This window comes from Tauraco erythrolophus, chromosome 3, assembly GCF_009769465.1.
Source record: "Tauraco erythrolophus isolate bTauEry1 chromosome 3, bTauEry1.pri, whole genome shotgun sequence".
Classification (NCBI taxonomy): Eukaryota; Metazoa; Chordata; class Aves; order Musophagiformes; family Musophagidae; genus Tauraco; species Tauraco erythrolophus.
In genome coordinates, this window is record NC_141467.1 from 27,092,884 (window position 1) to 27,116,485 (window position 23,602).

Below are 23,602 nucleotides of genomic sequence, written 5' to 3' on the forward strand. Positions count from 1 at the left end.
CTGGTTCATCCTAACATTGTTTTGGCTTTGCTACTTCTGCCATAAATCACTGTTGCAATAGCATTCTCAAAATTCAGGGAAAATAATTAAATCACTGTTTTGCATGGAAGAGGTAACTGAACCAGGAAGTTTAAGCATAAAGAATGGGAAGATGAACCATCCATCCCAAATCCGCCATAGTTATCTAGTATCTAGTTAACCTCTAATGAACTTTCAATGCAGTTCGATCCAGTGAAATACACCAATCTGCTTCAGTCTGAAGCAAAGTATTTAATTCTTCTTTCCTCCAAAGACTCTACCAAGAAACTAAAATCTATCTAAACGTCTATCTGTTTTTATGTTCCACTCGTCTTCTTTCCTACAAGTCCTTGCCTGAAAATTCCTTACTTACTGTAATACACATATCTCACCGGGAACTGTGAAGGCATACTCCTTGCAGGAACACAGTGGTCATTTAAATCAACCTTTTCACCTCCTACTTTATATCTGTTCTTCTGTGAGTGACAAGACCCACTTACACTCTCATCCCTATTTTTATTCCTTTCCTCAACTGTTCATTATAGATTTCACTTCGTCTACCCGAAAGTATTACTTGCAGTGGAAGCCATATCCAGTAGACTGCCTATCTGACAATCGTAATGCTTACCACTTAGTACTATAAAAACAACTATTTTGCCTTTCTACCAGTACAGAATATTTCTCTCTTCAACTTCTCATATGCTTATACAACACGTGTACAAAGCAACAACACAATGCCTAGAGACCTTCCCTCTATACCGATACTTTTTAAAAATATAGAATGCGATTTTCTAAGCAGCAAAATACCTCAGACAAGTCAGCCCTTAGGGTCTAAGATGAAAACACTGCTTGAGAGCATCCATATTTTCTAAAGGGGTGAGTGTTACAATCTGTATGTACTCAAAATACCTACTTCAGTCAAAGGGACTTCAACTGCAGAATAACTCAGGCTGAGTTTCCAAAACTAAACGGAAATTTCAGAGAAACTGAGCCTCTCTCTGAAGTATTTAATAGTGGTCTATTTCATTGAAGAATGATGAATGTTCCATGTTCTCAGGGATCCTACACCTCCCAGGATGAATTTCAGCATATTCAACATCTGCCAGCTGAACCCCAGGTGAACCCCAAGTGAGGAGAGCACAGCTTCTCTGGAGGCATCCTGCCGAATTACTAACCTCTAGCACTTCGTAAGCACAGTCTATATTAAAATTCACCAACAGCCTCACTTTGACTGATAAAATACAATTTGAACAAACATATTATGTCTGAGCACTTTTGTTCTCAGCAAGAATCAATGGATATTGTCACCACTGCATACTACTTCAGTTAGTCCTACTTTACTGGAGAAGATTGAGTTTTGCTCTTAACTTCAGATAAAATCAAGAATAATTATGTTAAACCTTAAATGATATAAATGTATATTTTTTAATTAATATGTAAACTTTTTGCTCTTTAATTTTGCTGGACTTTGTCATAGGACAAATACACTACACTATCTAAAGTTGAAATATACTTTGCTGCTTTGTTCAAACTAGTCCTTCTACCTCGGTGCACTGAAATAAGAACATGGCAACATTTTATTTTAGTGAAGTTATTGAAAACTGTTGTTAGTCTTTAGATTGTATATTCAGTATAGCATTCATTTGCAAACTGTTTTCTACTTTATTTGAAACTGAACCATACAAATGAGCAGTTTATGCACAATTAAGTGTTAAGTATGTTTATAGGTGTAATATTGTGTAGACAACATTCAACTTATTCATTATTTCTGTTTAAAAATATTGTCTATAATTTTAGAGTCTGTTTTTGCATTAACTAATTATAAATGTAAAAGATACCTATGTTTTTGCATTAACTAATTATAAATGTAAAAGATACCTATATACTACCAGGAAATTTATTATGAGGAAGAAAAAAGACAAAAAAAAAAGAGGAAAAAAGGGGAAAAGGAGGAAAAAGAGGAAAAAGAGAACAAATGAGGAGAGAGGCATACTCGACGTCTTACAATTTTATGAGTGCCTGTTCTCTGGTTCACCAAAATAAAATAAAAAACGGCTAACATAATACAATCTTTTAGCAGCTTCTATTATTAAATACAGAAAGGAAGAATGCACAGACACATTAATAGCACCTTAAACAGATAGCTGCTTTGGCTTAAAAAAAAGAAATGTTAACTGTGTACCTTTCCAGTAAACGAGACAAATGCACTTTCTATTCTGCCAACTGATTGTTGCAGAATACAGTGTAATTTAAAGGCTTGTGGTGCTACAGTGACACCACTGAAGCCATGAGAACCTTCTGCTATTGAACCCAACAAGCTGAAGATTTTTGCAGCTACTGTTAAGCTAAACTTCTACTATTGGCAATAGGAGTATTGTCTGAACAAGGACGGCAGGATACATTTTATTTCAGCATGAGTAAAAAGGAACTGGATCTACTTTGTACTTCTACCTTTGCACAAGTCAAGCGTTACGTATACGTGTTACAGTTCCTACACTTAATTAAAATTTTTTTTTTTCTTCCAGTTAGAAGTTGCTGGTTTTATTCATTGCTGTCACTGGCACAGAGTCTGCAACTTAGTAATTTTCCCATCTTAGGTTTTATTATAGAGCTGGGAAAGGGTTATTTCTGAGGAAAACCTCACCCTAAAAACTCATGCATTGAATTTATCTTGAAAATGTAATTATTCAAAATATTTGGCAGATAATTTCTCAAGGTCTGCTTGGTTGTTCAGAACTGTTGCACAGAAAGACAAGATATAAACTTTTGGATACGTGGGATTCTGCATAAATGTACATAAACACTTATAGCTGACATATATCATATGTAAAAACAAGTAAACACAAAAATAAGAGGTGCACACTACACTGTGCAAACTTAGGTTAAATAGAAACGCCTTTTCAGCATCCCAGATTATCCCTAAAATAACACAGGCTGGCTGTTTAGTAGCTGAGCTCCCACTCTAGGTAGCCAATTGTTGCATTAATCCAAATGTACCCACTTGAATTCAACAGTCACAAAGCTTTAAGGATGAAGAATGTCACTTACAGTGAGTTGGTAAGGTTTTTCCCTCTCCTCTGTCTTTCTCCCCGTCTCTTTGCTTCTCTGTGACGGCTATAAAGCCCGGAGGATGCAGTTGCCAGCATATATAGGCAGAGTATCCACATCCCCTCAGCCTATCACAGCCAAGTGCTTTGCATTGAACGTGCAGCAGCAGCATCCCCCCCACCTCCTTCCCACACCTCCTCCAAAACATACTCAGCAAGAAAAGCTACCCAAAAGGCAGAAGGATCTGACTGAGAAATGGTCACTGCCTGCGCTAACTGCGAAGTGGAGCGGTGTGTGTTTCCTTCCATGAACTCCATTAAGGAGTCTGACTGTGAGCGTTCGATCCCATGCTCCCAGTCTACGTTACACGCTCCGGGACTTCTCTGCTGTGGCAGTTGCTGTAAAAGCAAGTGCTTTGAACTGCTTCCGTGAAACGTTATTGTCAGGAAAGAAACACAGATACAGCTGAAATACCACTCGAGTGACTGCAAGCTCTAAACAGGTATACACGTGGCATTAACATCCTCGGAAATGCTGCACCTAACTTTTTCCAGTTCCACTCTTTCATCAAACATATACTTAAAAGCGATAGCAAATGTTGAAGATTTGTTTCCCTATTCTAAAAGAAAAGTTTTATGGGGAGTTCTCTTTTCTAGATGAATCCAGGCAACCACCTGTCATTTTTATTTATTTCAAGTTTGTTTTAGAAAATACTATCAGCATTTCATAGTCCTGAACAGTTTATAGCCAGATAGGGTGGCAGGAGACCTGGGACAGCCACTGCTCCCAGACCAGTCTCTAGTGCCCTGCAGTATTGCAGCCAACCTTTTTGTGAAAGAAGAACTAATTCTGGCTGTCATATATTTTAAGACTGTCATGGTTGTGTTTGCTGTTATAATGATATAAAGCCCATTATAGCCCTGCTACAATTCCAAAAGAGCCTATTCAAAATAAAACCAGATTGGCTTAGAGGTTTTCATTGTGCTTGTTGTGCTCGATGTTACTCTGTGATCTGACTTGCGTTTTCAGCTCTTGGGTTATGGCTGCTGTAAGGATCAGTCTACAATCTTGAAAGCATCAAGAAATCCCAGGGTCAGTCACAGCTGGCTTTCAGTTGTTTTCCACCACAAACCAACTCCTGAGTGCACAGGGTTACAGCCTGGACAAACTAAGACCCCATAAGAAAAAAGTGTCTCGGAGATTTTTCCTATTTTTTCTTTCTCCTTGAATTCAACTGAAAAGGCTGAAAATTCAAAATACTTTGAAAGGGTATAAGAGATGCAGAAACTGAAGATGTCTCTAGTAAACATAAAGATAACTCAAATCTAGCCTCAATGTTTCATCCAAATGGCTTGCAAAAGCTAAATAATTTCCAAAGAAAAATAAAATTGGAAACTAAAATTAAGACAGGAGCATTAAAATGCTCGTTTAATCAGTCAGAGTGTTGAAACACCACCTCAAAGTAATCTGATGCGTTTTTACTTCTCTGCTGTACCTGTAAGTTACCTTAAAAGTTGCTGTGACCAGGCAATAGTTTTATTTCTCAGGAAGAAAAAAGAAATAAATTATGAGAGGTACAATAGGCAAGGTGGAAAAAAGGAATTAAATGCCCTTCTAAAAACATATCCTGTGTCTCTCTATAATTCTAGTATTTCTTCTGGCTCATACTACTTCTCATAATTCTCCTTATCAACTATCGTCAGTACACAAATCTTTGCTTAACATAATCTTTCTGTGGTGGACAAAGGAAGACCATTACGTTTTCTGTAACAAGTGCTGGCTAAGTCAGACCTGCTGTGGCCCTGCAAATTTGCTCCAGACCCTTCAGAGTGCTGGCTCTTTCACAGAGAAGAACTCCTCTTACTGCTGAAAGACAATGCAGAGATCTCCCCTTTGCTGTCAAACGGTTTCAAAATTCAAGATACCAGTGTGTGAGAATTAACAGATGCCCCTAAAAGGTTTAAAGGCCAGAGTTTGTTGGGAAGCAATCAACAGATCATATTATTATTATTATTATTATTATTATTATTATTATTATTATTATTATTATTGCACCTGGAGGTATGTCACCCAGATGATGATATATAATGATGCTGTGCCCGTGCCGTAATGGTACCAATTTATTACCATTGCTGAACTCTTTGGTTTGCAAATGAGGTGGGAGAGAGAATGTGTTTGACCAGGAGGCTCCAGCGCAGCACCAGAAAATGATGCAGAGAATGTGTTATCAGTCACTCTGCAGTCCCACTGCCAGTCCGTGTGCACAGACATGGATCAAAGCACAGGCAGTTCAACAGTTTGTAGCTGCTTTTCAACAGTTTTCACCTCTTCCATTGTTATACAATGCAGATCAGAAACTAAAAGGCAGTTCTCCCAGGCTTTCAGTCCAGTTATGATTACATTGCTTTACTCCCAACTTTATTTTTCCCTCACCTGAATAGCGGGACAATCATCTCATGCTGTCCTCCCGGCGTGGCTGTAGTTACTAAATTTGGTCAAGAAGTGTTTGTGCTGTAGATCACTGAGCCTAACGTTGTTTGAACAAACCTGGTCTGAGCTGTAATGTGAAGGGTTTTCAATTGACTCAGATATCATCAATATGTTAGATATTGAGAAAATAGCTTGTAACAATTAATTAAGAATCATAATAGCACAACGTTTGTGCCTGTTTTCAACATTTGGTGTCAAAGGAACAGTCACTGTTGCCTAAGCATAGTAAAAAACACTGGTTTGTTGCTTAGTATTTGGTTTACTCCTTATTTGTAGTTTGAGGATGCTACTTGGAGGCTGTAGGCCTTTTTTCCTGCTTCCCTCGCTGTTGCTCCTTCAGAAAAAAACAGTAGTAGAAGCCTGTCTTGTCTGTCTTTTTTTTTTTTTTTTCCCAATATATTCTTCCACGAATGTAATAATACCAGTAATGGAAACGAAAACTATCTACAAAAAGCAAAAAGAAAGAGAAGAACTCTAAGAATCACTCAGAGGTACTGGAATGGAAAGTCCTTTTATGCTTCGCAAACAAGGTCCAAATCTGCATGAGCCATAAAGATGAGACAGGACAGAAGAGACTATTTTAGCAGAAATGTGCAACTAACAATTTTCTGAATAAAACAGAGGCTGTATTTCCTTTAGAAGAAATAATCAAATAAAGCCTTCAGACACAAATGGATGGATGACTTGCATCGTACAAGAATAAAAACTAAATCTCTTGCAGAACATAAGTAGACTTTGCAACAGATTAGCCAGGAGATGAATCCCAGACAAAGCTGACAAACTGGGAAAGTATCTATCTTATCCCTCATGAAGATTTTATGTGTGACTTGTTTTCCCTGCACAGTTCTGTATTGCTGTCTGTGTGAACGTGTGAAGGTAAACCAAAGAAGGATAAAAAGGAGCTGCTAACGAAGTGAACATGGACACAGACTCAAACATACAGCTCACACAGCTTCGGAGGAGTTAACGTACCATTTGCTGGTTGGAGGCAGCCTAAGCACTTTATTCTTATGGAAGAAAGCCTACCGAAAAGAGAGTTGTGATGAACTGAAAAAGCGTCAACAGAAAAACTGACAGGCTGTGAAGAGTCAGAGAGACAGTGAGAGCAGGCTGCAATCACAGTAGGCAGGCTCTTCCAACAGAGAGGAATAGCTTCTGCTGTGAGCTGAGAAGATGTGCCTACCTAGGGGTGTAAGCACTGCTGCAGCACTCATCCAGGCATACGTTGCTCACAGAAAGAATTTTCTCAAGTGTTGACCACTATGAGCCTCACAGAAGCTGTGGCTGATAGATGAACTGCTATCAGGGCTTAAATGTGCTATTAAGACCTCATGTCAGAAAAGCAAATTATAGCAGTTAATTTCTGAATAGAATAGTCCACTGTGTGGGTGAAAAGACAGGCCCAGGGGAGGCATGAGGAACAAGATGGCTTGAGATACAAAAGGAACATAATGCAGCTGGTTCTTATGTAAGTGATTGGTTTGATCACTGTTTACAAAGATATCAAAGATCACATAACGCTTGGTCCAGAAGACATTTTGTCACTGGCTGTGATTAACGCATTGTCATGAGGACCATGCACTACCACGCATTGCTTGAAATAAGCTTGGAAGAGCATTTGCCACCAATATAAGCCTTGTATCATTCTGTATGGGATGAGAACATTGAAGTCTCCTCATAAAGAGCATGTTGGTGCTCAACTGTCTGACAGCAAGTACTATGGCAAGAGATCATACTCATGTTTCTTCCCCTTCCTCCCTGACAGCTTTGTTGCAAAGGTATCTTGACTCCTCTTCAGTCCTGTGCTAACCTAAGCACCTTTCTAGAAAAGCTCAATGCCTATTTTCTGGAGAATTTATGCTTACTATAACACAAAAGTTACTGAGTACATGGACTTTCTCCAAGAAAGAGAAACTACACGTATCATAGACCTCGGACTCTGGAGAACTGAGTGGGAACTGAATCTTCCACATTCACGGGTCTCCCTGGTCATGGACACACACTTACCACTGAAGTGATGAGTAGGGTCGTGTTTGCTACCTTCTGCTGTGGGTTATTGTCTCTCTCTCTCAGAGGTGGCAGTGATACATGTACGTGCCTCAACTGCTTGGGAGCACTGTGTGATTTTTGCTTGGCAAGATGCATTACACTAAGATGAGAGGCTTTCCCTTGGAGCCCTGTGACTAGTACGCCCTGCTTCTGACTCCTGGTAACACGGTTAGCATAACCAACGCCATTTCCTAAGACAGCCATAAAACGTAAGCGTGCTGATCACGTATCACATTCTTCTCTCTTCCCCCTTTCAATGCTGTGGTTGTCACCAAGATGTGACGACCCTCGTTACAGAGCAGCCAGATCCCATCAGCATTGCGACAAGACTATTTGCCCACCAAGCATTGCTGCCAGAATGTGGTGACACCCATTACGGAACAGGGAAGTGTAACGGCACACGAGATACAGATCAAGCAGCTGCAAAGTCTGGCTGCTGAACAGCAAAACCCATGATCCCCCAGCAGTCTGGGATGCATCCACTGTTGTCTTCTTTCTCTGAAGACTGAGGGAGCGACTCACGTTATTTTGGGTAAAGTCTGAGTCCAGATTATGATTATTGTACCGAGCACTGATTATTAAGAATCTGACCAAATATGCAGAGGGTCCAAGTGACTAAAATTCTAGGTAACTAAAGACTCTAGACAGTAAGAAAGCTACACTGTTTACTAGAAATTCTGCTTAACTGAAAGTATCATAGAATCATAGAATCATAGAATGGTTAGGGTTGGAAGGGACCTCAAAGATCATCTAGTTCCAACCACCCTGCCATGGGCAGGGAAACCCTCCACTACACCAGGTTGCCCAAAGCCTCATCCAACCTGGCCTTGAACACTTCCAGGGATGGGGCATCCACAACTTCTCTGGGCAACCTGTTCCAGTGCCTCACCACCCTCTGAGTGAAAAATTTCTTTCTTATATCTAACCTAAATCTCCCCTCTTTCAGTTTAAATCCATTGCCCCTTGTCCTATCACTACACACCCTTGTAAAAAGTCCCTATGATATGTATGATAATTGTTAAAACCTTTGTGCAACAATAAGCTACACTAAATGCTGGAAATTGTAAATAATAATAAGCTATGCTGATAATTAAATATTTAATGTAATAATAAAGCTCCAATTGTAACCACAACCCTGTGGCCAATCCTCTTTCTACCAAAGATCCCTAAAAGATTCCGCCTGTCCCTGCAGCATTGGGTGACAGAGCCACCAAGTGTTCACACGCTCCATCCTGCCAACTCCCCAAGAAGGGCAGTCGTCTCCAGCTAGGAGGCAAAACAGCCAGCCAGAAAAGATAACAGCTTAAGCTGCTGCAGGTAGCTTCACTGCGCAGCCAGCCGTACCCCCACTCAGAGCTGCCTGCCATCTGTTCTCCTTATGATACTGCTCATTTCCACACCTCAGACAATCACAGCTTCCACATTATCTTTAGGAGAGACAGGCTCTCATTTAGAGAGGATTTACATGTGACTGGAGGAGACAGACAGCTAAATAAGAAGGATAGTCCAATGCATTCATTTGCTTTGTGCTCAGAGACCTTAGTTCAAGTTCTTGTTTTCAAGTACAGATATAAGTCTTTGCCATATGCTGTGCAGTTCTGGGAAAGTCCTCAGGGGCAGCTTCCATAAAATATTTTGCTAGGAAAGGTTGTTCTCTTTGAGCTTATTTTTCTGTGCTACCACATTTAGCTCCAATTCCATTTGGAATCCAAATGGTCTAAATCTAGGCCACGTTTAAAGTGGTAGCACCTCCCCACCCATACTCCAGCAGAGTTTGTCTCTGGTCAGAGGCACAGATTTTTGTGTGCTGAGGTCAGTCCAGAAGCAGCCTGCCTTTACAGCAGTCTGACATTATGCATAATTCTCTGAAAGACAGGCTAGAAAAATTTTGGGAGTTTTGAGATTTGTGTTGTTTTTTTTTTTTTTTTCTTTCTGCTAACTCTTTAAAAATCTCTCTGTTTTATTTCGGAGTGATCTTGATTTACATAGTCTTAGAAACATCCCTTCCACCTCTACCACCAGGCTAACTTTTGTCAGCAGTAAGTGGTTAAGAAATGCCATTTTTCACTCTTTTTAAGTGCTCAGAGAATACAGAATGGCAGGAAAGTATGCTGAGGGAAGGAGAATCACTACCACATTTTGTGTTACATACATTGCAACATATAATGGAGCAAAATATCTTACCTGCCTATAGCTTCTGCTGAATTCTAGGGGATAATATTTTCCCTCTTTCAACAAGACTCCAGTCTAAAGCTTTTCCTATTGCCCACTGTCCTGGTTTCAGCTGGGACAGAGTTAGTTCTTCTTTTTAGCAGCTAGAAGAGCTCTGTGTTTGGTTTTAGTCTGGGACTCATTATGAGAAGAATGTTGACAGTGCACTGATGTTTATAGTTGGTACTGAGGCCTCAAGGACTTTTCAGCTTCTCATGTTTTGCCAGTGTGCAGGAGCACAATGGGTTGGGGGGAAGCACAGCTGGGACAAAGGGTCCACAACTCCCCTTATAATTTGAACTTAGACTTAGGATTGAGGGCTGAATTGGCCAATGAAGTATTCCGTATCATGCAACGCCATGCCCAGTATAAAGATGAGGGTTGACTGGAAAGAAGGGCTTTTGCTCTTCCAGAGGCTCTCACGCTTGTATTCTCAGAGTGCTATCTCCCCCTAGCTCCCTTTTCAGGCCTCTTGCCTGTCCGGGATTGCGGTGTTGGGACTTACCTGTTTTGGGATTGTTAGCCAGGATGGGACAGGTGTTGGTCACCTGATGGTGAGCAATTACACTGTGCATCACTTATTTTTATATATTACTATCATTATACATATATATATTCATATATCATTGTTATTACTTTTATATTATTAAATTAGATGGGGAATTAGCTCAAATGGTAGAGCGCTCGCTTAGCATGCGAGAGGTAGCGGGATCGATGCCCGCATTCTCCAGTATACTTTTCTAGGGGAAGTTAGGAGGGGGAACACTAAAACGGCCAAGCTGGACTTTGGGAGAGCTGACTTTGGGCTGTTTAGAAGTCTGGTTAATAAAGTCCAATGGGAGACAGCTCTCAAGGGTAAGGGGGCGCAGGAGGGATGGTTACTATTCAAAAAGGAAATTCTGGAGGCACAGGAGCGAGCTGTCCCTGTGTGCCGGAAGTCGAGCCGCTGGGGTAGAAAACCAGCTTGGATGACAAAGGAGATTTGGGAACATCTCAAAAGAAAAAGGGATGTCTATAAGTCTTGGAAGAATGGGCAGGCATCCAGGAATCAATACAGGGAGGAAGTTAGGACATGTAGGGGGGCAAAAGCCCAATTGGAACTTAGACTAGCCAGCTCCGTAAGGGACAACAAAAAGTCTTTCTATAAATATATTAATAACAAAAGGAGGGCTAAAGATCACCTCCAGCCCCTGCTGGACTCAGGGGGTACGTTAGTCACTAGGGATGAGGACAAGGCTGAGGTCCTTAATGCCTTCTTTGCCTCAGTCTTTAATAATAAGGTCAGTAGTTCCCAGGTGAGCTGGCCTTCGGTGTCTGAGTGCAGGGAGGGAGAGCAAATTGAAGCTCCTGTGATCCAAGAGGAATGGGTCAAGGATCTGCTCCTTCGGCTGGATGCCCACAAGTCTATGGGGCCTGATGGTATCCACCCGAGAGTCCTGAAGCTGGCGGATGTCATTGCCAAACCCCTGTCCATTATCTTTGGACAGTCTTGGCTCACTGGGGAAGTTCCGCTGGACTGGAGGCTGGCGGATGTTACCCCCATTTACAAAAAAGGGCGGAAGGAGGATCCGGGGAACTACAGGCCTGTCAGTCTGGCCTCGGTGACGGGCAAAGTCATGGAACAGGTTATCTTGAGTGCTATTAATGAGCACATACAGGTTAACCAGGTGATCAGGCCCAGCCAACATGGGTTTATGAAAGGCAGGTCTTGCCAATCAAACCTGATCACCTTCTATGACGGGGTTACCTGCCTGGTTGACAAGGGAAGGGCTGTGGATGTAGTTTTCCTAGACCTCAGTAAAGCCTTTGATACAGTTTCTCATAGTGTTCTGGTTGAGAAACTGTTAACTGCTGGCCTGGATAGGCACACCCTCCTTTGGGTTAAAAACTGGCTGGATGGCCGGGCCCAAAGAGTGGTGGTAAATGGGGCTAAATCCGGCTGGAGGCCGGTCACCAGTGGGGTTCCCCAGGGCTCAGTGCTGGGTCCAGTTCTGTTTAACATCTTTATCAATGACCTGGATGAGGGGATTGAATGTACCCTCAGTAAATTTGCGGACGACACCAAGCTGGGAGGCTGTGTCGATCTGCTCGAGGGTAGGGAGGCCCTTCAGAGGGATTTGAACAGACTGGATCGTTGGGCTGAGGCCAATGGCATGAGCTTTAATAAGGCCAAGTGCAGGGTCCTTCACTTGGGGTATAAAAACCCCAAGCATCGCTATAGGCTCGGGGAAGAGTGGCTGGAGAGCTGCCTGGCGGAGAAGGACCTGGGGGTGTTGGTTGACTACCGGCTTGATATGAGCCAGCAGTGTGCCCAGGTGGCCAAAAAGGCCAATGGGATACTGGCGTGTATCAAGAATAGTGTGACCAGCAGGAGCAGGGAAGTGATCCTGCCCCTGTACTTGGCACTGGTGAGGCCGCACCTGGAATATTGTGTCCAGTTTTGGGCCCCTCGCTTTAAGAGAGATATTGAGCTCCTGGAGCGAGTCCAAAGAAGGGCGACTAAACTGGTCAAGGGGCTGGAAAATAAAACTTATGAGGAGCGGCTGAGGGAGTTGGGGCTGTTTAGCCTGGAGAAGAGGAGGCTGAGGGGAGACCTGATTACAGCCTACAAATACTTGAGAAAAGATGGTGGGGAGGTGGGGGAAGGGCTCTTTACATTAGTGATGGGTGATAGAACAAGAGGAAATGGGTATAAGCTTAGTCAGGGGAGATTCAGGTTGGATGTTAGGAAGTATTTCTTCTCTGAAAGGGTTGTCAGCCACTGGAATAGGCTGCCCAGGGAGGTGGTTGAGTCCCCATCCCTGGATGTGTTTAAGAATAGGGTGGATGATCTACTTGAGGATATGGTTTAATGGGGATTAGGGATGGTTGGACTTGATGATCTCTAAGGTCTTTTCCAACCTAGAAATCTATGAAATCTATGAAATTGTTCGTAACACACAGTCTTCTTCCCTTTTCCCCTTTAATTGTCCTTCCCACTCCCTGCGTGTGAGGGAGGGTGAGCAAACGGCTGTGTGGCATTTAGTTGTCAGTCAGGCTAAACCGTGACACCCACTGAAGCAAAAATTAAGAAAACTGCTCTGCATCTACATTCTCTGACTTGTGAATGATTTACAAGCAGTTAATATTTTACATTAGTTGCTAATTTTGTTTCTTAATATGTGTGTTTGGCATGTAAAAATCACACTAACCTCTCATCTGAATTATGGTTTATTTACTGTAGCTTAGAATCATAGAATCATAGAATGGTTAGGGTTGGAAGGGACCTCAAAGATCATCTAGTTCCAACCCCCCTGCCATGGGCAGGGAAATCCTCCACTACACCAGGTTGCCCAAAGCCTCATCCAACCTGGCCTTGAACACCTCCAGGGATGGGGCATCCACAACTTCTCTGGGTAACCTGTTCCAGTGCCTCACCATCCTCAATGTAAAGAATTTCTTTCTTATATCTAACCTAAATCTGCCCTCTTTCAGTTTAAATCCATTGCCCCTTGTCCTATCACTACGCACCCTTGTAAAAAGTCCCTCTCCAGCTTTCCTGTAGGCCCCCTTTAGGTACTGGAAGGCTGCTATAAGATCACCCCAGAGCCTTCTCTTCTCCAGGCTTATACAATAACAAACTCATACAACCTAGGTCAGTAACCTACATGTTATGTAGCTGCAGTCTTCAATAAAAATAATTGGAGTAATTAAACTACTATATAAAAAACCAAATATTAACTCAAGATTCTTCAACTGCAAGTACAATGCATGTCAAGCATATTCCAAGCCTGCAACACTGCTAAGATACAGGAAATAACTCAATGCGATGTTAAACAAAGGACGAATTATACGACCTCCTTACAAAGGAAGACACGTCCTATTCACTGAAAAAAACATAAGAAATAGTGTCATATATTCAACGGATACTTACAAAAATCAGTTGGTTTCTACCAATCCTAGGATAGCAAGCTGTCACAAAAAGCCCAACAGTATTTCTGGATCCTCAAGACAATGTATTTCTCTTCAGCTCTGCAACATATAGCTCTGCTGGCTCCTCCTGCTGCTACCCAGGAAGACAAGCTATAAACCTGTGATGGCAAGGTGACCAGAAGCACACTCAACTGGCACGTGGAAGATGACTGGGGATGCCCCATCCCTGGAGGTGTTCAAGGCCAGGCTGGATGAGGCGTTCAGCAACCTGGTGTAGCGGAGGGTTTCCCTGCCCATGGCAGGGGGGTTGGAACTAGATGATCTTTGAGGTCCCTTCCAACCCAAACCATTCTATGATTCTACAATTCTATGATTCTATGAATAAGAGATCCAGAGCATGTGTTAAGACTTGAAACATTCGTTATGGCTCAGCCTGTTGAATTTGGAATAGAGATAGGTGGAGCTGTGGGTTTTCTTACAGTGAAGCTGTATTCATATCCTCATCAGGCATCTAAATTTAATTATTTTTTCCCAAGAAAAATGGGCTGAATATTGGGATTGAGATTGAACTGGGAGAGTAGAGGCACTGTGCAGTGAAGCAGAGAATAACATACAAATCACAGCAGAGGACACAAATTCCTGTACAGCTACATTCCATTATCTAGCACTGCCCATTTCATATTTCTCTCTACATTTGTCCTGTTAAATACCTATTGAATAAGGCACTTATATCATTTCCTATTTGGTTGAAAAGAAAACCTTCCTGCTGCTTTTCAAATAAATGAATGGTGCTTCTAGGTCTACATTTGTCCTGATTTCCTTCCTTTTTCCTTTTACCGATACTTTTCTTGACCAAAAAGATGTTTTATGCTGCTTTGGATACAACAAATTTTGATGCATCATCTTAGCAACTTCAAAGCATCTTCACTACTTATCAGAGGCTTCTGTTGCTAAAGTAACTACCAGTAGTCTGTAGGAACTGTATTTTTTCAAAAGACCAATCCTCTTCTGAAAACAAGTACTGGATTCACTTCTAACATGGAGTAGTGCTGAGCAGTAGAAACTGCAAAAAGATGACAAATCAACACCTGGTGGCAAGGTCAGCTATTTCAGATGTGATACCTTTTGTAGTGTAATAATGTTGTAATATCGTGATGTAATAACGTTCAAAGTTTCAGAACAGCAATCACCCTTTTTTACACAAATTTTCGCATTTTATGTACCAAACATACATACACTAAAAATAAATACTTAAAGCAATGTGCAGCAAATAGCCTCCATCACAAATTCTTTTCAAGAGCGAGGCTGTGAAAGCTACACTTCATGCTAGGAACGAGCAAGATAAATCAAAGGCGTGTAAATATGCCTTTCCTAGTAATACAGAACAAAGAACCCAACAGGTCCACCACAGAACCTGCAGAACATCGAGATCATTTTAAGTTTCAAAAACGATGAAACATCAGAGTTAGGGATGATTTTCCAAAGAAAAAGGTAAATAAAACATGATTTTTAACAGCTATTTTCAACAAGAAGATAAATAAGAAAAAGTGAGAAAGAAGGTGCTAGCAGACAGTACTTCTTGATCTGTAATAAAGGTTTTTCGTTTTGTAAGATTAATAACACTGGCTTCCCTATACCATCCTTAATATCTAACTCCCTCTACAGGCTATGAAATTTCGCCCAAATTTATGTTCCCTGAAAATGACTACTCAGGTATTATGTCAAAAATTGTTGCTCCAAAAGGGCGCAATGTATTTTTAAGAAACATATGTTAAAAAGGATAAGAAATCTGCTGTTGAAAAATTAGAAAAACATTGCCCAAAGGAACCTCCAAAATAAAGAAAAAGTTGTAGCAACAAAGACTGAGATATATACTTTTTTTTAACCTGGAAAGGAAGTGTGTGAGGAAGACACAGCAGTAGCAAATGAGCAGTTCACCACTCAGTCTTACGAGGACTAGTAGGCAGTTAAGTAATTATTGGCCTGAACAGAACAACATTCAACATGGTAACGAATTACTATAATGGTAAAAAAGTTTTTTTTAAAAGGAAGATTAAAGGGGAAAAAAAAAGGTTTGTATCTCAGATTCTTGGGTAGTACTAGAAAGGAAATCACCCAAAGCCAGGAGCGTACTCATTAGTGTGTACAATAAAAATATGCACCAATAACTTCGAAAAGGAGGAGGTAAAGGTAGGCATAAGAACAACCCAAGGCATGGATCCACACAAAAGTTGTGTGCCATGGGCAAATATTCTTGAGATCAGCCATATAACTAGCTAAGCTGCTGATGTAGCTACAGAGAATCCTTACACTTGCATATAATCACAATAATTATTTCTATTTTTTTGTGTGTCTTATCTTTCATTAGCACAAAACACATTTGGAAGGCTCTAGGGTTTGTTTTTTGCATTTAAACTTTGCATCATAATAAACATTATTTTCAGTAGCCTGGCACAATAAGGCACCTATCTGGGCAGGTGTGGCAGGCCTTAGAACCGTGGTCCTGCAATCCCTACTCAGGAATCAACACCTACGTACCTGGTCTCCAGGCACCTAAAGATAATGGCACAATATGGGCCCATTCCAAAGCTGGCAAGGCAGGCACATGAGGGGACGAGTCGTCATCCCAGTCATCAGCGCCAAGAAAAAATTTCTGCCATGTGCAAGGCAACAAAAGAGAGAGCGTGAGGCACCTGTCATGTTAGCAACCAGCAAATAAAGGACTTCTGAGAGCCTGGAAAGGTCTTCTAACAGGAGCTTAACATAAATAAGCATGTGTTTATATCCACCTGAGTAAAGGCTGTACTGTAGTATGTCATTATCCTCAACAAACATGGCAAGGAAGGTATCACTAAATAATTAAATAAATTCTACGACATGATAAAAAGAAGGATTCTAGGGACAGATGCCAACATTAAATATAAATTTCCTTGGAGGAAAAAGAATACTGAAGAAACAGAAGACGATGCCAGAAGAAAAACGATCGAAATGCTAAAAAACAGAAAGAAGGGAAAAACATGGCAGTGTGTGTAACGTGCATCCAGCTAGAGCTGGCTGGTTGTTCTGCTGGCCACTCAGGACTGCGGCAGGGCCCTGCGGCTAGCTGGTGACTGCCTAGGGATGCCTGCACTTGCTCTCCAGTTGGGGTGTGAAATGCTTTCTGCCTGAGTGTGCGCATTCCTTAAAGCTATGCTTATGCTGTTATTGTTTATAAAGCTTTCCAAATGTTTTCTATTACTTAATTGGTTAGTTTGAATTAATCAGTTGAATTGGTTAAGTAAGGTGAATGAATGAACAGCAAAAAATTTATTTGATCTCAGGACTTATCTTTCTAGGCAATGATAATTCTGTATCTACGTTTGTTATGGCATTTGACTGTATACCCCAGTGTATCACTGGTCTTTAACACTAAATAGCATTAAGTAGAGTCTTACGGAGATTTCCAAGCTATTTCTCTACCATCAAGCCTTTTCTCTACATCTACATTGCAACATTATATTTTATTTAGACATTATTTTGGAAACTTACTGATATGAGGGGATTTTCTCCACAGATTTAGATCATCAATAGGATGCTTTTAATTATTAGCCTTTTAATATTTAATATAAAGACACTGTGTGATGGTTTGATGTCAGGGGGGAGGTTCTGGTGGCAGGAGCTGGCCACCAGATCGGACTCTCATCCCCCTCGGTGTTTGAGCCAATCGGCGCCTCTGCAAATTGCCCTATTTAAGTTGGGACAAAGGAACTGGAAAGGTGTGTGCCTTTGCCCAGGAGTGAGGAGAGGGGAGGGGGGCACTGCCCCCACTCCTTGGTGCCCGGCCGGGTGGCTGCCCATGCCAGGCCGGCACCATCTGCTGAGGATGGCGGCGATGGAGCCGCTTGGGGAACTTGGAGAGAGCCCCGCTCCCAGGGTGCCCACCGGGCCGAGTTCACCCAGAGAGAACTGAGATCTGAGAGAAACGGCCACACTGACACCAGGTCAGTGAAGATGGAACAGGACGACGTGTGCAGCAGCTGAGTTTCCCCTGTAACCGGTGGCGAGATGGAAGGCGGCCCCCCTGCAGCCAGGACGGACTCAGTGGAGCAGAGACCCACTCGCAGCCCGTGGAGAACCCACATCAGAGAAGAGATGCCTGAGCCTGAGGACAGAACGCATCTGGAGTCCGTGGGACGACCCCCGTTGGTGGGGAGGTGTTTTGTTTAGAGGAGATGCCTGAGCCCGAGGACAGTTGTGAATCATGGGCACAGGCAGAGATGCATTTAGAGTCCGTGTGACGACCCACGCCTGAGCGAGTGGCAACAACTCCCTAAGAATCCAAGACTGTGGTAAAGCCCACACCGGAGAAATCCACTGGGGAAGGATTGCATACCTGTGAGTAGGACTCACGCTGGAGAAGTTCGTGGATTTTCCTCATGAGTAGGGGATCCACTGGAGCAAGGGAAAATGGTGTAAGGACTCCTCCTCCTTTAAGAAAGGAGCGGCAGTAACAACATGGAATGAACTGACCTGCACTCCCCCATTCCCTGTCCCCCTGCGCCGCTGGGGGGAGGAGGTAGAGCCGGGAAGAAAGGAAAGGGGGGTGGAGAGGTGTTGTTTTTAAGATCTGGCCTTGTTTTCTTTTTATCCTCTTGAGTAACTGGTTTTGCTTGTCTTTATTCTTTTAAGTAACTGTTAATAAATTGTTTGCTTTAAGAAAGCCGAGTCTGTTTTGCCTGGGACCATGGTTGGTGGGTGCTCCCTCTGTTCTTGTCTCGACCCTCAGTCCTTTTATTATATTTTTCTCCTCTCCAGTTTACTGGAGTGAGAGAGCAGCTGTGTGGCGTTTAGTTGCTGGATCAGCCTAAAACCACGACACACTGTTAACACCTTCCTAGTTTCTACCTTTCATGACAGATGTTTCAAAAAGATATTCTCTAGTAATCATTTTTTTTTCTTTCCAAAGATCTGTTCTTTTGTTCCCTGGGTGTTTCCACTTTCTATGGAAATTTTGTAAAATTAGCTGGTCTTTTATGCTTTGGCAGAAAATATTATCATCTTATGGAACATCTTGAATAGGTGTCAATAGCCACAGGCAAAAGATACATACAATATTTCTCTTCCGCTCCCACAAGTTCTCTTAGATGTTAGTTTATCTTTTATTACACTACAGGCTTACTCAACACCTCCCATCTCAGACCTGTCACTAGCCATCACTACAGTGAGTATTCCTCCAGTTCCATTCTTCTCTCCATGTCTCATCTCAATCACAGTTCCTGCCAAAGAGGTCTGGTAGACTCCTCTACATCAGCTGCCTAAAGTACATGAAAGCTGCATTACCTGGGGGTTTTGTATCTGTTAGCAAGCATAGAGGAAGGGTGGAATTAAGTCTTCAAAAATCTTAAGGGCCAAACTAATGGATTTAGACTAAGAAACCTGGGTGGCACTGCTGAATGAAAACCTCTGTTTAATAAGTAGTATGATCAAGAATAGCACGAAGTTTGGATCAAATAAGAACACGTTATTGAATTGTATGAAAAATATAATACAATTCCCCAACACAAGAAGGACATGGAGCTGCTGGAGCGAGTCCAGAGGAGGGCCACGAAGATGATCCGAGGGCTGGAGCACCTCTGCTATGAAGACAGACTGAGAGAGCTGGGGCTGTTCAGCCTGGAGAAGAGAAGGCTCCGGGGTGATCTTATAGCAGCTTTCCAGTACTTAAAGGGGGCCTACAGGAAAGCTGGAAAGGGACTTTTTACAAGGGCGTGTAGTGATAGGACAAGGGGAAATGGCTTTAAACTGAAAGAGGGGAGATTTAGATTAGATATAAGGAAGAAATTTTTCACTCAGAGGGTGGTGAGGCACTGGAACAGGTTGCTCAGAGAAGTTGTGGATGCCCCATCCCTGGAAGTGTTCAAGGCCAGGTTGGATAAGGCTTTGGGCAACCTGTTGTAGAGCAGGGTGTCCCTGCCCATGGCAGGGAGATTGGAGCTCGATGATCTTTGAGATCACTTCCAACCCTAACCATTCTATGATCCTGTGATAATCTAATGACTTTTGATCTGTTGTTGCAACAGTTCTGGAATATTCAATATTCTCTCAGATTTTCACTTTCAAAAAGACTTCACTGCCCTCCTGGAGTTTAAGGAGGATATTTCTCTTAAAGGCACTTATCTCCTCCTGTAGGGAAGATTCAAGTGACTGGGCCTGGCTAGTTTTGAAAACAGAACAACATGAAGGAAGCCAAGGAAAGGATAAGAGAAAGGAAGAGTAAAGGAAGAAAATAAAGTACTTCTTTCTGTTTTTCAAATTTCAAAAGCCCAAGAGGGACTACTTAGTGAAATTAAAAGATAGCAAATTAAAAACAGACAGAAGGAAACACTTTTTCATATGATGTGTGGTTAAAACTGCAGAAAATATAACTACCACAGGAAGCACTGCAGTCAAGAACTCAGCAAGATTCTGATGGATTTGCAGATGTATAAGGATAGCAAACATATCATGAGCAATTTAAAACTGCTGGAAGACACATGTATTTCTTCAGGGAAAACTGTCCAAGCATTTTAAAACTGCACAGAGAAATGTGCTAATCAGAGTGAGATACAAAGAAAAAGGTCTCAGCAAGATAAGCACCCACAGGATGCCATTAAAGAAATGTCACCTCCTAAATCCTTCGCATTCATTCCCTCTCCCTCCCTTTAAAGGAACAGCCCAGTAAGACCAGTTCCTATACAGTACTGTCTGAGATGAAAAGGTGTCTGCCAGCCATCTCCCCAGCACGCTGGCATTTCAGCAGCCTTCAGTCTGTCCAATGTATCCGGAAACTTATACTCACCTTGAAATTCACATACCTCGTTCTACCAGTAGCTGGACTGTTTCTAATTTTCTAAGCTCAGATTGTTTTTAAAAGCAGAAAGCACCACATGCAGTATTTCTGTAATTTTCCACCTTGCTTTTTCACATGACTAAGTAGTTATAGTAATGATGCTTGTAGTTATTTCATGGTAACTGTACCTGCACTGTCATGTGCCAGAGAAAAGAAAATCTAAAAACTGTGACCTTTTTAATCTAAAAAAACAGTTTGTCAGCAGCGCAACTGAGTGCAAATGAGGGCAAAACACAGGAAGATGTTATAAGCAACTTAGCAGTAGCATTACTCTTACACTGAATTTATAGCCTTCCTAAACAACACACTCCAGTGCATTTTTTTTCCTAGCATCTCTTTTCCATCAATTTTTGCCTGTTACTTTACATCCTGTCCACCAAGCAGGAAGAGATTATTCCCTTCCTTTTTGTAGCATCCTTCTATGCATTTTAAGATGCTACTGTGTCCCTTGAACTCCAAATTACATTACAGCACTGGTAACACCAGTGCTTTGACATTACCCTAGCAATCAGACAGTAGATGGTATATAAGAAAAATAATTTTTTAAAGCATAAGGAATGTCACAAACCCAAGTTTGGCAAGACTCACTTTAAACTCTGAAACGCTAATAATAACCCTCACTTTGGGTTATACGTATTCCAGCTTCTACTGGAATGCTGCTACTATGGCTTCAATTGTCTCCAGTGTTAAGATCAGAGAAGTCTCATGTCCTCTCTCCTTTCAGTATCATGTGCTGACATTAATCCTCACACCAGTCGTCATCTTCTTAGAGACAAAATCTCTCTAATTGTCTGCCTTTGGAACTGCAAAGAATAAAATCAGGAATAAAGTAATATGCCTGGCATAATACAAGAATAACAACATTAAACTACTTTTGACTCCCTATAAACCATACAAGTTCTCTGAAAACATATAACCAGGAAGGGCAAAACTAAAATCTATTACACTTTCTCGAAGCTCAGCAAACTTTCCCTGAAACTTAAAGACAAACGTTCCTTTCAAAAGCAAGACAGAAAAAATGATACAGTATTATTTAGTAGTAAACTGTAAGAGTAAGCTTTTAAGTGTACGATGCTCTTGCAAGCTCTCTGACAAAGAAGCTAAAAGTAAAATCCCAATTTACCTTTCAAGTAATGACTATTTACCATAAGATCTCTTCTCTGTTTATTTATTTGCTTGGGAATAGATGGAGACACAATCAGCACAGGATCAAGAAAAAAGGTGAAAAATGTCCAATGAAACAGTTGTTGCATTCAAAACGTTTTCTACGGGAAATACATCTTTGCCAAGAGATATTGGTTAGGTGGGGAGACAGTCATCGGAGGAAAATTGAAGGTACCTGCAGAGGCAACGGACTTACTTGAGCTTAATAACAGAATTACGAAAGGGATATACTGGAAGTAAGTTGAGTTTGTTGTATAGGTTTGACTAATTTTTTTCACTTACAAATGATGGTGTTACAAAATACTGTTGGCCATACATTTTTGCTGACTGTAATAAATGAGTGAGTCCCAAACAGAACTCCAATTAAAGTTTACAATTTATTAGGCGAATAAAAGCAAGCAAACAGCGCTGGGTGCGCCAGGAGTCTCCGCTCCACCAAGACGCACACCATGTAGTTCTTATTTCTGGTTTATATTCCTTTTACTAATACATATTCTCAATTATTTCCCAGAAAAAGGTGGTCTTATTACAATGGGCTCGGAGAAGTCATCTCCATAGTCTCCACCCCTAACCCCCCCAGTTGCGCGTGCGCAGTGTCTCCTGGTGGTCGTGAGTAGGGGTCTCAGGGATGAAGGCTGTATGTCTTCCTCGTGATGACTTTTTCACCTCCCCAGAAAACTAGTGAAGTCACCATGACTCTGCTCTGCGAAGTCATCAGGACGGTCCTTGTTCTGCATCTTGGCTCCTGCTTATCTTACACAAGGGTTATGCAACTTGCAGATACATGACTTAAGCAAGCTGACTTAAAAGTAGTTAAGCGAGATTAGAGATTAAGCACATACAGGCCCCTAGGCCCCTCTTGTCTAACACCTTGCAACTGGCAGTAAAGCAAAAGAAGAAGAGAAAAAAAACCCCAAAATGTTAGGTGGCTTTTGCAAGAAGCAAGAACTATATACATACCATTCTGCTTTCTCTAGGACTACGGTTATACAAGAACGAACAGAATGGTTAAAGGTTACCTATACAGAGAAGGTCATATTTCACTGTGCGGCCCTAACATTGTTTTATATTGCCATGTATCAGGGGAACACATTTCACAATTGGGGCTCGTGGTTAGCAGCATCATGAGGCATTTTGCAGGTTTACGTTTTTGCATTTCACAGAGATCTTAAACTAAGACAATCACTTATCTTGAACAAGCACACCCTACTCCTTGCCACTTATTTGCACATCCATCCATTGTCCCATATTGACACGAATCAAATGAACATATTTCACACTGACTATGCAATATATTATCCACAATTGAAAAAAAACGCATCTTTTATGGTGCCTCAGAAGAATGAGGCCACCACTGCTTGAAGTACAATGGAACAGAGTAAGAAACATATACTAAGGGCAGAATATGGGAAAGACTGAAGCAACAGGGACATTTCCCAGGGATGTGTATCAACTGATCACCCAAAGAAGCTCTCTGACAACTTTAAACAACCTTTAGCAATCTTCTTTCCATTACAGCATAACAACTCACCATCTCAAACGCCATTACCCATCCTCTCACCTATTTGTCTTGGCTCTGCACACTCCCCATGTCATGGTTTGAAGTGGGGGGGAGGTCCGGGTGGCAGAAGCTGCCCATCACACCAGACTCCCATCCCCCTCGGGGCTTGAGCCAATCGGCGCCTCTGCGAATTGCCCTATTTACGTCGGACAAAGGAACCGGAAAGGTGTGCCTGTGCCCGTGAGCAAGGAGACGGGAGTGGGTCACGGCCCCCGCTCCCGGCCGGGCCAGCGCCCGCCCTGTTGAGGATGGCGGCGGCGGAGGCGCTTGAGGAACTCGGG

General features: G+C 41.9%; 1 protein-coding gene and 1 non-coding gene across 3 annotated transcripts in view; one reads left to right on the top strand and one right to left on the bottom strand.

The window, feature by feature from the left end:
* Positions 1–3,119, bottom strand: part of DDC (dopa decarboxylase) — a 63,869-nt gene extending 60,750 nt beyond the window's left edge. For both annotated transcript variants that reach the window (XM_086608496.1, XM_086608495.1), the window contains exon 1: positions 3,067–3,119. The gene's annotated coding sequence lies outside the window, so the exon portion shown is untranslated. The remainder of the gene's footprint in view (positions 1–3,066) is intronic.
* Positions 3,120–10,473: 7,354 nt separating this feature from the next.
* TRNAA-AGC (transfer RNA alanine (anticodon AGC)) lies at positions 10,474–10,546 on the top strand. Its single transcript has one exon. It is a non-coding gene; the product is annotated as a tRNA-Ala (tRNA).
* Positions 10,547–23,602: the final 13,056 nt, after the last annotated feature.